The 17,392-nt window shown below is 39.2% G+C and overlaps 3 long non-coding RNA genes and 1 pseudogene across 3 annotated transcripts; all 4 read left to right on the forward strand.

Moving 5' to 3' along the window:
* Nucleotides 1–2,223: 2,223 nt before the first annotated feature.
* Nucleotides 2,224–2,585, forward strand: LOC116685479 (uncharacterized). Its single transcript, XR_004330959.1, has 2 exons — nt 2,224–2,328; nt 2,404–2,585. It is a non-coding gene; the product is annotated as an uncharacterized LOC116685479 (long non-coding RNA).
* A 641-nt stretch (nt 2,586–3,226) lies between these two features.
* On the forward strand, nt 3,227–12,886 carry LOC116685477 (uncharacterized). Its single transcript, XR_004330958.1, has 4 exons — nt 3,227–3,416; nt 3,866–3,937; nt 4,094–4,183; nt 12,865–12,886. It is a non-coding gene; the product is annotated as an uncharacterized LOC116685477 (long non-coding RNA).
* Nucleotides 12,887–12,910: 24 nt separating this feature from the next.
* On the forward strand, nt 12,911–15,164 carry LOC116685475 (C-type lectin domain family 10 member A-like; annotated as a pseudogene).
* A 1,249-nt stretch (nt 15,165–16,413) lies between these two features.
* On the forward strand, nt 16,414–17,024 carry LOC116685476 (uncharacterized). The gene is made up of 3 exons (XR_004330957.1): nt 16,414–16,579; nt 16,688–16,765; nt 16,957–17,024. It is a non-coding gene; the product is annotated as an uncharacterized LOC116685476 (long non-coding RNA).
* The last annotated feature ends 368 nt before the right edge of the window (nt 17,025–17,392 follow it).

The raw sequence follows: 17,392 nt of genomic DNA on the forward strand, positions 1-17,392 counted from the left end.
TGCTAGGCAGAAGTCTGAGGGGCTCGTGGGATTCTTTCTCAAAACTCAGATGCAACATACGATGTATAAATTTCAACTCATTTATTTTCAACTGGCTCAAACTCAAAATGCCAAATTCAGCTGCAAAATGGGATGTTTAAAATCCAGTGTTAACATCGGGGAACCCAAGGAAAAGCAATTGATTCTAGATTCAGAGAAGCAGTCAGATGAGTGGGAGAGATACGTCTCTTTAACATACAAAGAGGAAAATAAGTATTTGAACACCCCGCTATTTTGCAAGTTCTCCCACTTAGAAATCATGGAGGGGTCTGAAATTGTCATCGTAGGTGCATGTCCACTGTGAGAGACATAATCTAAAAAAACAAATCCAGAAGTCACAATGTATGATCTTTTAACTATTTATTTGTATAATAAAGCTGCAAATAAGTATTTGAACACCTGAGAAAATCAATGTTAATATTTGGTACAGTAGCCTTTGTTTGCAATTACAGAGGTCAAACGTTTCTGTAGTTTTTCATCAGGTTTGACACACTGCAGAAGGGATTTGGCCCACTCCTCCACACAGATCTTCTCTAGACCAGTCAGGTTTCTGGGCTGTCTCTGAGAAACACGGAGTTTGAGCTTCCTCCAAAGATTCTCTATTGGGTTTAGGTCTGGAGACTGCCTAGGCTTCGCCAGAACCTTGATCTGCTTCTTCCAGAGCCCCTCCTCGGTTCTCCTGGCTGTGTGCTTTGGGTCATTGTCATGTTGGAAGACCCAGCCTCGACCCATCTTCAATGCTCTAACTAAGGGAAGGAGGTTGTTCCCCAAAATCTCGCAATACCTGGCCCGGTCCTCCTCTCCTTAATACAGTGCAGTCGCCCTGTCCCATGTGCAGAAAAACACCCCCCAAGCAGGATGCTACCCCCCCATGCTTCACAGTAGGGATGGTGTTCTTGGGATGGTACTCATCATTCTTCTTCCTCCAAACACGGTTAGTGGAATTATGACCAAAAAGTTCTATTTTGGTCTCATCTGACCACATGACTTTCTCCCATGACTCCTCTGGATCATCAAAATGGTCGTTGGCAAACTTTAGACGGGCCTTGACATGTGCAGGTTTAAGCAGGGGAACCTTCCGTGCCATGCATGATTTCAAACTATGACGTCTTAGTGTATTACCAACGTAACCTTGGAAACGGTGGTCCCAGCTCTTTTCGGGTCATTGACCAGCTCCTCCCGTAGTTTTCTGGGCTGATTTCTCACCTTTCTTAGGATCATGGAGACCCCACGAGGTGAGATCTTGCATGGAGCCACAGTCCGAGGGAGATTGACAGTCATGTTTAGCTTCTTCCATTTTCTAATGATTGCTCCAACAGTGGACCTTTTTTCACCAAGCTGCTTGGACATGTCCCCGTAGCCCTTTCCAGCCTTGTGGGGTGTACAATTTAGTCTCTAGTGTCTTTGGACAGCTCTTTGGTCTTGGCCATGTTAGTAGTTGGATTCTTATTGATTGTATGGGGTGGACAGGTGTCTTTATGCAGCTACCGACCTCAAACAGGTGCTTATCTAATTGAGGATAATGAATGGAGTGGAGGTGGACATTTTGAAGGCAGACTAACAGGTCTTTGAGGGTCAGAATTGTAGCTGATAGACAGTGTTCAAATACTTATTTGCATTTGTATCATACAAATAAATAAGTAAAAATCATACATTGTGATTTCTAGATTTTTTTTTTAGATTATGTCTCTCACAGTGGACATGCACCTACGATGACAATTTCAGACCCTCCATGATTTCTAAGTGGGAGAACTTGCAAAATAGCAGGGTGTTCAAATACTTATTTTCCTCACTGTACTTATGAATAATAATGACGTGTGTGTCTGCTGACCAGTGATGTCATTACGCCTGCAATTGCATGTGAAATAATTGTAATACATAAACATATTCAGTGCTAGAAATTCAACAGCTTTTTATATTTCAAAACCCAATGAAACAGATTTACCTTCTTAGCGTGGGCTAGCTTGCTAATCCCCCCCCCCCCGTGCTTTAATGCTCCACACTGGTTCTATAAAATGAGCCGAACTAAGTCAGTCATGTAAATATAAAACAGCTTTGCCAGACTACTTACTAAACATATCCTCTAGGTTCCAGGTTTGAACTCTGAGTCTGTAGATAACAGTGTGATTATTTAGTTATAGTGTTTAAATATCTGATAACTGTTCTCTCTTGTCAGGATATACTCAATGCAGTCAGCTCAGGTAGTTCAGGAACTGCTGGATACTGGTTTGGTCTGAGAGCTGAAGGAGGGAGATGGAAGTGGATTGATGGAAGTAATCTGACTGAAAGGTAAGAGACACATTCCTAAACACTCTGAATCCTAAATCTATCAGCCTTGATCTAAACATCATGTTCTTCCCTCAGCTACTGGACACCACAGCCTCCTCCTCCTGCTACTGACGGTCAGTGTGTAATGTCTGTCCAGACTATAACTGGATATCAGTGAGCTGTGGTGAGAAAAAAAGATGGATCTGCAAAATGAAGGCTTTATCTGTTTAAACACAGCAGTCAGACTCTGCATGATAATATCAACTGGCTTATAAATATCAAACTATGAATACTTCTACTTACAATTTAAATGTTTTGTCTTCAGAACTAAAAATATTCAGGTTGATTTATTTTGTAGAAAAAGAAGAGAAAAGTAATAGTTACAGTGTTATTTCTCAAAGTTGTTTGTACGTTTCGTTTAAATAAAACAGACATGCATTTAGATATTTGATTATGAAGGTTTTCTAATGTTAAGTCTGTGAAACATTCAGTGACTAGACTGAAGGGGCACTGTTATCATTGATACCTGAATGTTGTTCTGCTTTATTAGAGATGTGATGCTTATAATTTGTATATCAGCAGATTGATGACAGGGACAGACAGACTGCTCAGTTTCCTGTTTCCTGTGTATCATGTGACATATTTTGTTGCTACTCATTGGCCAAAATGGGGGCACTGCATCACTCGTTCTCAACAGAATGTCCTCAGAGATTTTGGTTTTAGCATGTTAGGAATATTAACGTGTAAAATGTTTTCTATTTATCTATCTAGAAGCAAATGCATGATTTATTCCATTAAATAAAAACGCTGTGACATGTTATTGTCTTACATTGTCTTTCTTATTGTTCTTACATAATGCTGATTGAAACTATCTTCACCAATGTAAAACAAACATAATTCAGGAAGTTGCAACATCATTGAACAGGATGTGTGAGAGAAGCACATTGAAAGAAAAAATGATAATCAACCATAAACTGAGAAAAATAGGACACAACCTCAAATAGGAGCATCACAGCGGAGCAGCCGGCCCCCTAACAGCCCTCATACAGGACTGCAGCAGGACTTCACACATCTGGTCAGGATGAAGAGGAACCCACAGGAGGAAATTGGTACTTTAAAAAATTGTTTTTATTATATTTGTACATCTTATCTACTAGATATTTATGCTTACCAGGATGTTGTCTACATTCTTTGTGCGTTTTCAAATGTGAGACGGTTTTTTTTATGCTTTACAACAGGTTTTTAAAATGTCCACATTCATCTCCAATGCCGTGTTGTGAGTTTTCTGCTTTGCTCAACACATTGGGAATGATTTGATTTATTTAGTCTCAGTGTAAGTTGTGAAAAACCTGACGATTTATCAACTTAAGAAAACATAAAATTGTATTTTAAAAAGGAGGATTTTAGGATTGTTGATTATTGATCTTCTTGCTTTGCATGACTGCCAGCAAACGATTTTACCATGTTATCATTGATCATATAATCCATCTTTTCTCAACATATTTGCAGTTAAACTGAATTTAAACATGTAAACGTGTGTTTGATTCTGATCTTCCAGAGGAAATCATAGAAGAAGCTAGCTATGTTAATGCTCCAGTATGTACTGTGGAGAAAGTGGCAGCCCCTCCAGGTACATTTCACACATTTATTTATTATTGCTGAGCATGATATATGTTTACTGATCTTTATTTATCTGTCACAAATCTTGTCTGGGATGTTTTCAAAGCATCTTGAACTGTACCTTTAAATCAACATGTATTTAACTGAGTTCTTCTTCTTCTCTCAGACCAGAGGTCTCTCTTCTTCTCTCGGTCTTCTCCACTGATAGCAGTGTGTTGGCTGATACTGTTAGTCATCATGGGCCTTCGTATCTACTGTGAGTACCACTGTCTTAGCTTGTTGATTTGGTCCTTATTTAAAGGACCGGTTCACATTTTGTCAGATGCCATATGTACTACATAGAAACACTTCTTGCTCGGTTTAGTCCTTCCTCCTCTTCCTGCAACGATGAAGATGAGACAAGAAGATATTTACACTACTTGAACCTCATGTTGCTTTCAGATAAAGCTACAATGTGTTTATCACAGAAGTAGGACTGTGGACTTTGTCCCCTCCGTATATATAATGGAAGTACATTAGAAAGGAATCTGTTATTCTCCAGTATGAACTGGAGGAATGATCAGAGCAAGAAACCCCAGTTTCAATGTCCATATAACACCTGACCATTGTTTAAAGATACATTTAAAACATGTCAACCAATCTTTTAATATCTAATATGATCATGTAATTTCCTTCTTCGTTGTGTCTTTCTATATTGATCCTTCCGTTTAAACAAGTCTCAACGCCCCAAACTCTGTCACTATAGTACCTCTGTCATTTCTGAAAATGACGCCAAGCTGAGGGCAGAAAACCAGCAGCTTAAGCCCGAAACCAGGAGCTGAGACACAGATACAAAACATGACCACAGTTGATGATTACTGCCCCAAAGAAAATAACGGTTTGTACGGATCCATTTAATTAAAGCTACACTAGAAGTTTTCCCGCTTCGTCCCCCTACAGTTGGTAGGGGTAATTTAACGTAACGGACAATTCTGCTTCCAACCTGTAGGAGGATTGAAGTGGGAAAAGTTCTCCAGTGTTGCTTTAAGTCAAACATAATCATAGAAATACCATGACGATGCAGTTGTTTATGGTTGGTGTCTGTAGTTTCAGAGAGACGGCGTGAAGCTTGTCAGGAGGACTGGTTCCTCAACGAGTCCAACTGCTATGAGATACACGACGCCGATCCTTCTAATCAGAAACCTGGGAAGAAGCTCGGGCAAACTGCAGAGGATACAACGCAGATTTTGTTGTTGTACATAGACAGAGGAAAAGGTAATGAGAAATCTGCGGGAACTTTGAAAGTGAGATGTAGATCATGTTTAAATATGTGATGACCGTGTGTGTCTGTCAGGATATGATCAGTGGTTACAGCTGGGGACGCAGGATGAGACTGGATACTGGATTGTCCTCAGAGTTGAAAAGGGGAGATGGAAGTGGATTGATGGAAGTGATCTGGCTGTAGAGTAAGATACATATTCCTAACACTTTGAATGATAAGTTTTGTCTTCCTTGATCTAAGTGTCTTGTTCTTCCCTCAGCTTCTGGATAGGACCTCCCTTTGACGTCATGTGCAGTTTCTGTCCAGGGCGTCGTTTGACATCAGCGAGCTGTGCTGACAGAAAACGATGGATCTGCAAAAAGAGGCTTTAGAGTTTAACCCTCCTGTTGTCTTCGGGTCAATTTGACCCCTTTTCAAAAAGTTTCTACATCAGAATTTAGGTTTCTTTCAACAAATTGTCCCAAAATCATTGACTACTTTTATTGACTTTTTGTGTTTTTTGTCAATTTTAAGCATTTGGAGAAAAAAATAGATAAAGAACTTGTGTGATAAATGTAAATATTATATATATATATATATATATATATATATATATATATATATATATATATATATATAATATAAAAGAAAAGATAAAAAGACAAATGTCAATAAAAGTGACTAAAATGTGAACAAATGTATAAAGAAGTGACTAAAATGCCGAACATAGTGACAAATGTAAAGAAATAAAAAAGAAATAAAAAAACTTAAAAAATTTCGGAGAAAACTCAACAAAAAACGATTTCAAAAGGGTCGGAGAAAGTCAACAAATGTCAAAAAAGTGACAAAAACATCGGGGGAAAGACACAAAAGTGTCCAAAGACAAGCAAAACGTGATAAAAGGTTTTTTTTGTTTGAAATTTTGACTCCAAACTGTGCAGGTCGGCGTGAAGACAACACGAGGGTTAAACACTGCAGTCATATTCTGCATGAGAATATCAACTGTCTCATAGATATGAAACTATGAAGACTTTCAGACTGTTTGTGTGTGTCTGATAAGTAGACACCTAGATTAAATGTAACTGAGTTAGACGTTGGATTATAGAGTTATGGTGTGACACCACATTTAAGAAAATACAGTGACTGTCCTGAAGGGCACTAAACTGTTAATTATCAATAATTTTAAAGGTGATTTTCTTCTTCTTTGTTCGAGATGCAATGTCAGAGACCGTTAGAGGATCTTTGCAGTGCTTATATTTTCTGTTCTATGACATTGTATTGTGTTGCTCCTGATTGGCCAGCAGAGGGCGGTGCATCACTTGTTCTCAACACAATGTTCCAGAGTCTGTTTCTATATGTACTTATACAGCTGATGGTTAAGTGTCATCTTTCTATCTAGAAGCAGTTTCATATTTTAGTCCATTACATTGAATAAAGTGTATGCCAGATATTGTTTTCTTTCTCTTATTTTTCTCGAACATGTCAGCACATGTTAATAAACTACGAGAAGGACCAACCTTATTCAGAACATGTCTAATCCAGATGAGACAGAAGCAGCTCTGGCCTTCAATTCAGTTCAATTAACTTTATGTATCCATCAGGAAGTTCATTTGTGCAGAGCCATGTCCAATCCATATACCCAACAACGCAACACAGTTCACAGCCACAAGGGCGTAACTTGGGTTCAAAATAGGGGGGGGGTTGAGATCTCCACTGTCAAGCAAAACTGAAACACTTCATTTTCTGCATTCTGGTGAATTTTTCTGTTAGGCCTGCTGCTGCTGGTAGTTCTGTCTCTGTCTCCCCCCCCCCCCTGTGTGTCCTTATATGCAGGAGTGAATGCTGGTGTGCAGGAGTCAGGGTTCCAGCTGCAGCTCATCTACACTAATCACCTCTGCTTCAAATACCTGGTCAACCTACCACTCTTCGTCAGATCATAGTCAAGATGACCACGTGAGTCTTGTCATCACTCTACCCGTTTGTACTAGTTGTTTTGTGGTTTTGCTCGCCCTGATTATTCTCTTTCTGCCACAGTTCTGTGAACCGGACTCCTGCTATCCACCAATCCTGCTCTCCACACTGGATCTCTGGATTTTGCACACAGGCCTTCGGAAACACGGTACCACGCACGCTCTGTACCCCGAATCCCATTTGATTTGGACTTGACTTTTCCCTGTTGCATTCCCTAACCTGGACATTGGACTAAACTTGTTAAACTCTCCTGTCTCTGCGTTGTTGTCTGCATATGGTTCAACCTAGTTTCACACGTATGATCTGACCAGAACATGAACCCAGCAGACTGTAACGTTGAGACCACACCTCAAGCCCACCGCAGTCCGTGGATCTCTCTGCTCTAAGTATATCTAGGCCTGGCATCTTCAAACACAAAGCTACGGCTCTTCCTCCACACTGGCCGTACGACGACACGGCTCCCTGCTGCCAGCTGGGCGAAGTGCTTTAACACTTTCAGCACCGTGGACAGGCAGTTTATGTGGGGGAGGGGAGAAACTGGCCATCTCCCTTCCACCACCTGTTATCCGCACATGCCCCCAGTGTGACATCACTCTGCCCAGGGCAACCCAGATGCCAGACTGACCCACGATTCTACAAACCTTTATTCTTTATTTTTTGGGCTCTCAGTAAACGTAATACAACTTTTTTCTGTCTCATAGCATTGTTTTGTCATTGATAACATCCCACTTTGCAACACAGTTATACAACAGAGACCTCATTTATTGATTTTTCAGTATTTATTTATCGATCCAACACCAAAGATTCTTTTTTGGGACCTTAAAATGTTTACAAAATCGTTTCAGTGGTTCATTAGCTCGTTGGAATGAGACATAAAAATATTGGTACATTTCCCCTCCCAACCTGTAGGGGAACAAAGAGGAAAGGGTCTTTGGTACCTACTGTAAAGGCTGGTTGACATGTAGCTAATGTAATTCTTGGTGGGTAACATAAGATTACGACACCGTTCAACGCGCTCAGTTATTTTTAGTATGATTGTTTTGACCACGGTTAACTACTCTGGCTAACCCACAAATCCTCAGTAATGTTAACTGTATAGATATGTCTAATCTAATGGTAAGTTAGCTAGCACACCAATGCTAAGGTCGCTAATGGCAGTTTACTGAACCGTCGGGAAACAGACTCAGGTACCGGAATCAGCCATTCGTAACGTTAGCTACACCTCCATTAGCGTTATGCTGCCCCCCCTTTTGCTTTAAGCTAAATTTACCAGACAAAACAGGAATAAGGCACCAACAGGACGAATACTAATGGTATTTGAAAGATGTGGTAGCATTGGATCTGGATGGGAAGGATAACTCTGGGAGTTGGAAGGGTGTGTCGCAATTCTGCCTTCTCACTCCGTGACATAGGTTTGTGGAGCTGGGTGAGGTGGGTAGAGTAGACAAAAATTGTACTCAAGTAAAAGTTCTGTTACTTTAGAATAATATGACTCAAGTAGTTCTCCAAATAATTATTTGAGTTAGAGTAAAAAAGTACTTGATGAAAAAACTACTTAAGTAGTGAGTAACTGTTGAGTAACGTCTGATTTATTTCTTAACACAAGCATCAATCAGACCGACAAAAATACAAAATAATCATCTTTAGGCAAATTATAGTTCATCCAATCAATAAAATAAATTAAAATTAATTGTGAAGAGACTTGTCACATCAAATTTGGATGGATACTGCATGTGCAAAACATACTGTATGTAACCTAAAAGACAAAGATCCACCTCTCCACAGCAGAAACTAAAACTACCGCTACGTCTCCTCAGGTTAGATGTTGACTTGTTGAACGCTCACATGTCCGTTGTTTTTTGTCGACACAGAAGACCCGCACAATGTAGCTGCTGTTTCCCACTTTTCCTAAAGGTAAACATGCTTTCACTATGAGCCGGGGGAGTTCCTCCTGGTCTGCGTTGCCTTGGCGACGGTTGATTCTGACATCTTGATTTGCTACGACCGTGAAGCTAACCTGTCCCGACGCTGAGATCGAGTATGGTCACGTGACTGCACAACGACGTTTGATTGAAACAGTCACGTGGTAGAGCCTTCAGCGGAAGACTCTCTCTGTCAAAATAAAACATTAAATGAGACGTACGCTGGGCAAAAACAATGACGAGTAGATTACCAAAGAGTAAAAAGAAAACGAGCTCATTGTAGCGGAGTAAGACAGTTTATTTTTCACTAATCTACTCAAGTAAAAGTGTAGTGATTTAAAACTACTCCTAGAAGTACAATTTGTTTTTCAAAAACGTACTCAAGTAAATGTAACGGAGTAAATGTAACTCGTTACTACCCACCTCTGTTGCGATTCTGCCTTCTCACTCCACGACACAGGTTTGTTGAGCTGAGTGTCGCGATTTTGGTTTTATTTTCCATATCGTTACAGCCTTAGATGACAGGGTCCGGATGTTTCTTCATTCTTTTCTGATTTTACTGTTTTCTATGTTCATTCTTTTATTGTACATGTTTTTTTACTCTTGATTTCTGATGTTAAGCACTTTGGATACCTGCTGGTTGATGTATAAATACATTTTGATTGACCCACCTGCAGGCACAAGGCGCAAATAAATCTTCACGACTGTGAAGGTTAACCCAATAGGGACAGCTCAGAGAGGGCAAAGCCTATAGGAAATAGGCCTTGAAAAGTAGAATTTTGTTTGTCAAATGGGTTTTCTATCTCAGCAGAAATAAGTTATTGAATGTATTGTTGATGAAAGGTACTGTTGGTTGAAAGGTTGACGGCAGCAGCGTGGGAAGATGCAGCAGACACAGTATGGGTTAAAACCATTAAATGACTTGAGAAATTAGCTGTTAACCAAACCACATCTCTTTCACAGCTCCAAAGCAGAACTATAATCCACACACTTTTCTGAGGAATTAAATGAATACAATGTAAACTGTATAATTTTCCTATCAGTCTTCACAAAGACTGTTTTACAAAGCTGTTGGTGTGTGTCTGAAAAATTGACACTTGAATTAAATGTATCACGTCAGTTAGATGCTGGCTTGATTTTTCTCTTTCTATTGTAAATATCAGTTTATTTAACATGTTAAACCCCGATGAGACAGAAGCAGATCTGGCCTCAGTGTCCTTGCAGCTTTTAGAGTTTACATGTTCCCTATGCCTTTTACGCAGTGCATTCTGGGATACGCACAGGTAAACTGACTGAGAAAGGGATTAGTGATGGATGTTTATTCTCAGAATGATGAGCAATGACGCAATATCACAAATATGTAATGTGTAATTTGACTAGTAAACAGGTCATTGTTTAGAAAAGACTCATCTATCTGTGAGCAGTGTGCCTTGTATGACTTAGTGACAGTATAGATATAGATAACAGACATAACGCTTGTTTTGAAGCACGTTGAGCAAGCATGCTAAAGAAAACACTGTACATGGTTTGGAAGATCATATTTAGCCAATCATGATTGCAAATACCTTGCTCAACCAAAAACAGAAGTTGTTCTCAGACTTACAGATGCGCTGTGGTTTTATTTCAACAGTACTCTCTGTCTGCAAGTCAGGCAGAACCCAACAGAGCGACTGGAACCATGGCGGAGGAGGAGGTTAGCTACGCTTCGGTTGTATTCAAAAGTAACCAACATCCTCCACCCCAAGGTAAGTGTAGTATTTCTTTCAAGTACAGTATATCAATAACAGATATCTTTAACTAATGCTTTTGTTATTCATCATACTGTATCTTTGTTCATGTGATCATATGCAACGTTGAATTCTTGTACTGGTATTTCTTCACTAATACTGGATAGAAAATACAGTTCTGATCAGAAAGTAAATCCAATAGCTGCAGCATTTGCATTACTGGGGTTGCTATCTTGGATAGTGATGTCTTGACTGACAGCTGGCTCGACCAATCACATCAAGTCATTTGGGGGATCAGTTTGCTAAGCAATAGAGGCCTTATAGGAGGGCCTTATTTACTGTGTGTGTGTGAGACGGTTTTAATGGTTTTCTAAGTATTTCCCCTTAAAAGGCAGAGTTTCCCCTTTTTGTCTAGGGTCTAAGTGTGAGACAATTTCAACATCTGTGGTTTTAGCTGATAGTTCTCTGTCTGAAAACATGACGTTATTGGACAAAAGCACAGAGCCCCTAAAGTCTCTAACTATCTTAAGCTGCTGAGTTCTGAAAATGATATGGTGGCTGTGTGCAACATCATTATCACATAAGAAGAAGAAGAGATGCATTGTACCCGATTTAGCTTCTCAATAATCTGTAGTCCCTGGGCAGGTCGACACATACACTAATACAGCTAATACAATTAATAATACAAGTTTGAAATACAATACACACTAAAATCCAATCCATAGATGCAAATATACATATATCAACCATTACACCCAACAGTATATTTCAAAGAAAACTAACTTGTTCTCATAAGTGATTATATTGTGCTTATAAGAAAGAATATTACTTACAGCGCTTCAGGGCCTCTGTATTAAACGGCCATCTCATCTGGAGGGATTTTGTTATTTGACATGAACAAATAAGCCTTTAAAGTCTTTATTTCACCCCATACGCAGTCATTAACTTGAGATTGTGTCCTTCAACCTTTCAGCTAGAAAGGAGAGGAAACTGTGTATGATGAAGTGAAGGACAGGAAAACAACTGAAGAACTGCTGACAAAACGGTAAGCTGTTAATGTAAAATGATTTTATAATTGTAATACCGTTTTCATACTTGGCAATAAGTCTTTTCTCATTCTCAGCAGGATTGTTGCTAACAAAGACAGTAAACACAGATGTTAATGTCCATACAGCGTCTGGCCTGTTGTTTGGGGATTCTTTGTGTCATTCTGCTGTCCGTCATCATAGCAGTCGTCGTCTACCACCGTAAGTATACTGAACACAGTCCATGCATGAACTCTCACTTAGACATGAGACAAGCCTTAAAGATAAGAGTAGTAGTTTTTTGTCTGAAACCAATATTTGATATATAAATGAACTGCCACATGCAATGAGACAGCAGCCCCAGAGAAAATACACATGCACTGTACATATACTTAAATGCAGGTGATATCTCTTGTCAACGAATCCCAGATCAGACCCAGACCAACATAAATGTGTCCACCATTAATACAGAGTGTGTGATCAAGCCTGATCTAGCATGTTAGTGTCGATAAATAAATCATTTAGCATGGAATGCACCGGCCTGAGCAGCAGCACGACCGCGCGCTGTAGATGACGTAGTATGAGAGCGACAATGATAGCTGGTATGCAAAAATAAATCTGAGTGAACACAAGGTCCTGACACAATCATCAATATGTAACACCAAGAGTCCGACCAATGTGTCAATATGCACCTGACCATAACTGAAAGAATTCACCACAAGTACACTATTCTATTCTACTGTTTACTCCTGGTTGAGTAATGTTTACTTAAAACTAGTTGTCAGCTGTTTTATGCAATATAAGATATTTAGAGTCTTTAGTGTGATCTTAAGTTTAAGCTTGGTCTGAGGAATACAGGGTCCATTGGGGAAGTCAGAAAACATTGTGAGACAGACTAAGAGTTGGTTTGAGTCTTATCAAGGGATTTGTTGAAATCTTCCAAAGGCTGGAGAACCTAGAGTGAGACGGACAGCAAATAACTTCCAAAGGTGGCTAAATGACAACAACAACAACAATATTACTATAATTAAGAGTTGATGTTCATTTTACAGTTGCTACAGTAAGTCATCAGAGTGAAGTGAGCTGATAACAAACCTACTGCACGACCAGCACCTGAAACCGAAACCAGCAGCTGGGACCCAGAGGAACAACTTAACAAAACAAATACAGACCTGGAGACAAACTGGAATAAACTCAACGTCAGTCGAGCTCAGTGGAGCATTGATGCCTACTGCCCCAAAGATAAAGGTATGTTCAGATCCTATTAATTAGATCCAATAATAATAATATCATAAAGCAGGAATGTTGTTTATTCGGTTTTCTCTGTTGTTTCAGGGAGACAGTGTGCAGCTTGTCGAATGGCTGGGACTCTACTCCACTCTAACTGCTATGCGTATAATAACGCTGCTCCTCCTGATCAGAAAACCTGGGAAGAAGCTCGACAAGACTGCAGAGGAAGGGTTCAGATTTGGTTGTTGTTCATAGTCAAGAGGAAAAGTAATGGAAAACTGACATTTTTATTACACACATATATGGAAATTGGGGGGAATCGGGGTGTTTCCCCTCTGAAAAAGTCTTTAAACCGCACTGTGTATGTTAGATAATAAATACTTCAAATAATTGTGTAAATAGGAAATAATACAAATACAAACAGGACAACAAATGGGTTTTAGGTTCAGAAACATTTGGTCCCTCCTCCCTCTCTCACAGGGTTTGGTCCTGTCTCACAGTGGTTTGGTCCACTGCCTCACAGTGGTTTGGTCCACTGTTTTGGTTTCTGCCTTTACTTAATGCAGGCGAAGTCGGAGGGGCTCGTGGGATTCTTTTTCTCCAACTCAGATGCAACTACAAGTTTTCAAAATTATAACTCATTTTTCTACAATCGATTCTAGATTCAGAGAACAGTCAGAGGGAGAGAGATACTCTCTCATTAACATACTTATAATAATAAATCCGTGTTTGATGCTGACATGTCATTACGCCATTGTCTTGTGAAATATTTCAATGCATGGATATATTCTGCTAGAAATTCATCTTTTATATTGTAAATCCAATGAAAGAGATTTACTACCTTGGCGATTTACTACCGTGCTATGCTCCACACACTGGTATGAAAATGATGAATTTTAATTTAATTTCCTCCCCTCTGTTAGATGAACTACGCCCATGAACACAATTATTAAATTGAAATGTATTTTCTCCAGGTTGAACTCTGAGTCTGTAGATAACAGTGTGATTATTTAGTTATATGTTTAAATATCTGATAACTGTTTCTCTCTTTGTCAGATGCACTCAATAAAACAGTTGGGGTAGTTCAGGACTGCTGGATTCTGGTTTGGTCTGAGAGCTGAAGGAGGGAGATGGAAGTGGATTGATGGAAGTGATCTGACTGAAAGGTAAGAGACACATTCCTAAACACTCTGAATCCTAAATCTATCAGCCTTGATCTAAACATCATGTTCTTCTTCCCTCAGCTACTGGACACCACAGCCTCCTCCTGCTACTGACGGTCAGTGTAATGTCTGTCCAGACATAACTGGATACCAGTGAGCTGTGCTGATAGAAACAATGGATCTTGTAATGAAGGCTTTATCTGTTTAAACACAGCAGTCAGACTCTGCATGATAATATCAACTGGCTTATAATATCAAACTATGAAGACTTCTACTTCACAGTTTAAATTTTTGACTCAGAACGAAAAATATTCAGGGATTTATTTCATAGAAAAAAGAGAAAAGTAATATTTACTGTGAGTTATTTCTCAAAGTTGTTTGTGTCTCGTTTAAATAAAAACGACACGATTTGAAGGCATTTGATGTTTGATTATGAAGGTATTCTGATGTAAGTCTGTGAAACATCCAGTGACTAACTGAAGGGGCACGTTATCATTGATACCTGATGTTGTTCTGCTTTATTAGAATGTGATGCTTAGATTTGTATATCAGCAGATTGATGACAGGGACAGACGACTGCTCAGTTTCCTGTTTCCTGTGTATCATGTGACATATTTTGTTCCTACTCATTGGCCAAAATGGGGCACACTGCATCACTCGTTCTCACAAATGTCCTCAGAGATTTTGGCTTCAGCATGTTAGGAATATTAATGTGTAAATGTTTTTTTCACATCTATCTAGAAGCAAATTCTTTTTATGACATTGAATAAAACGCTGCAACACATTGTCGTTATTGTTTTTTTCTTACATAATGTTGATTGAAACTATCTTCACCAATGTAGAACAAACATAAATCAGGAAGTTGCTGTCTATTCTCAAATTATGATCACTGTTTTTTTTTCACTTTACTGAACATATTGGGAATGATGAGATTTAATGTGTTTGTGTCAGTCAACTAAAGAAGAAGCTTATGTATCAAAGACTTGTTTGGGATTAAGCAATGGGTATTCTAAAAGGGGGATTTTTGTTTTGGTTAATGTAGATCATTTTAATACAATACCAACCATATGTGCCAGGGTATAAATGTTGTATGATGTTTATCTTTTCGAGAACAAGGAAGAGAGAGATTTTTTTTTTCACTCTTCCAGCAAAAAAGACATATGAGAGTTTAAAGAAGGATTTTGAGAGATGTTTGCTATTTATGAAAAGTCTTGCTCTAATATTGTTTTTTTTTTCTCTTATAAAATCTTTTTGCTATCATTGTGATAACTTTTCCTCTCAAACTTGTTTTTACTCTCAGATCTTTTTTTTCTCTCCCATGTAATAACGATTCTGGCTCCATACAGCTCCCCCTCCTCACCAACATGACTTCCACCAATCAGAGGCATCACTTTGGGATTGTGGTAATGACGTACTTATCTAAGACATCGTGAATAAAAGACATTAATCTCAAAACAAGGTTGGTGCCCCATGACCTTTGGCATCTACAGCACCTGAACATATACAATCCCTCAGTCATGTGGTAGCTGGTTGGATCTACCATCGACGGTTACCATTTTATGGTTTATACCCTAATGTTGATGGAGACATAATAATAATACATTTTATTTAACAGCGCCTTTCTGAACACTCCAGGTCGCTTTACAGACAATAAAAGACAGAACACAGGGAACAGAAAGTGTAAGAAGTTTAACAAAACAAATAAAACAAACAAAACAGGAACAGGAACAGTGTATTTACAGATAGCAAGTTGGACAGATGGGTTTTTAGTCGAGTTTTGAACAGGGGAGTGAGCTCCAGAGCTGGGGACAGAGCGCTGAAGGCTCTGTTCCCCATGGTGACAAGTCGGGCTGGGGGGACAGTGAGGTGGATGGAGGAGGAGGATCTGAGGAGCGGGAGGGGATGGCAATGACATTGCATTTTACTTCCAGAACTCGCTGTAGGCGGGCACTTGGGCTCTATAAGCAGGTACAGGGGAGGAGAGATGGATGTTGGTTCTCAGTATGGAGAACAATGAACTTCTATGAGAACAGTTATAACATTTTTTATTCATCATTGTTTCTTTGGGGAAGATGCTGCAACACAGTCTGGGTTAACACCGTAAACACACCCTAAAAGGAAAGACTTGAGACATTAGCTGCTAACCAAACAACTCTTTCACAACTTCAAAGCAGAACTAAAAACCACATACTTTCCTGAGAAATATATGTTGGTACACTGTAAACTTTATCATTTCTCTCACAGCCTTCTGAAGCAGAAGTCCAGTGTAGAGGACCACAGCGGACCAGACGCCCCCCTAACAGCCCTCATACAGGACTGCAGCAGGACTTCAAACATCTGGTCAGGATGAAGAGGAATCCACAGGAAGAAATTGGTACTTTAACATATTCTGTTTGTGTGTCTGCATGTAAGACATTATCTACTATATGTATTTATGTACCACCATGTTTAAATATATTTGTGTTTGATGTTAATCTTTCAGAGGAAATGGAAGAAGAAGAAGAAGATAACTATGTTAATGCTCCAGCCTGGACTGTGGATGAAGTGGCAGCCCCCCCAGGTACATTTCACACATTTAATATTGTTAAACATGAGATTTTATTGTCTTTATGTTCAAAAAATGTGATAGTGATAAAAATATGATAGTTTAAAAGCTCAGCTCTTTTTGTTGTGTAAGATTCATATGTATTTTAATCCCCTTTGACTGTTAATCAACATCATTAACTCCACTGAGTTCTCTTCTTCTCTCAGACCAGAGGTCTCTCTTCTTCTCTCGGTCTTCTCTCCACTGAGCAGTGTGTTGGCTGATACTGTTAGTCTCATGGGCCTTCGGATCTACTGGGAGTACCACTGTCTTAGCATTTGGTGTAGTCCTTATTTAAATGACAGGTTCACATTACCCATATGTACATAAAAAATGTTTTATTGCTGTAATCTCTTCATACTTGCTCTGTGCAAATATGTATTCAAAGGTTTATCAGAAGCTAACATGAAGCTTCAGACGTCTGAGTTAGAGATGTTTTTGGTCACTCTGTTTTCCCTGACAAGGTTTCTGAAGCAGAAAGTGAACAGAAGGAATGATCAGAGAAAGAAACCCAGTTTCAGTGATCATAGACTAGCTAACTGTGTTATAGATGACATTAAGTCCATCCTGTAATGGATGGAAGTCTGTTATTATAATGTAACA

Source organism: Etheostoma spectabile, unplaced genomic scaffold (assembly GCF_008692095.1).
Source record: "Etheostoma spectabile isolate EspeVRDwgs_2016 unplaced genomic scaffold, UIUC_Espe_1.0 scaffold00569869, whole genome shotgun sequence".
Lineage (NCBI taxonomy): Eukaryota > Metazoa > Chordata > Actinopteri > Perciformes > Percidae > Etheostoma > Etheostoma spectabile.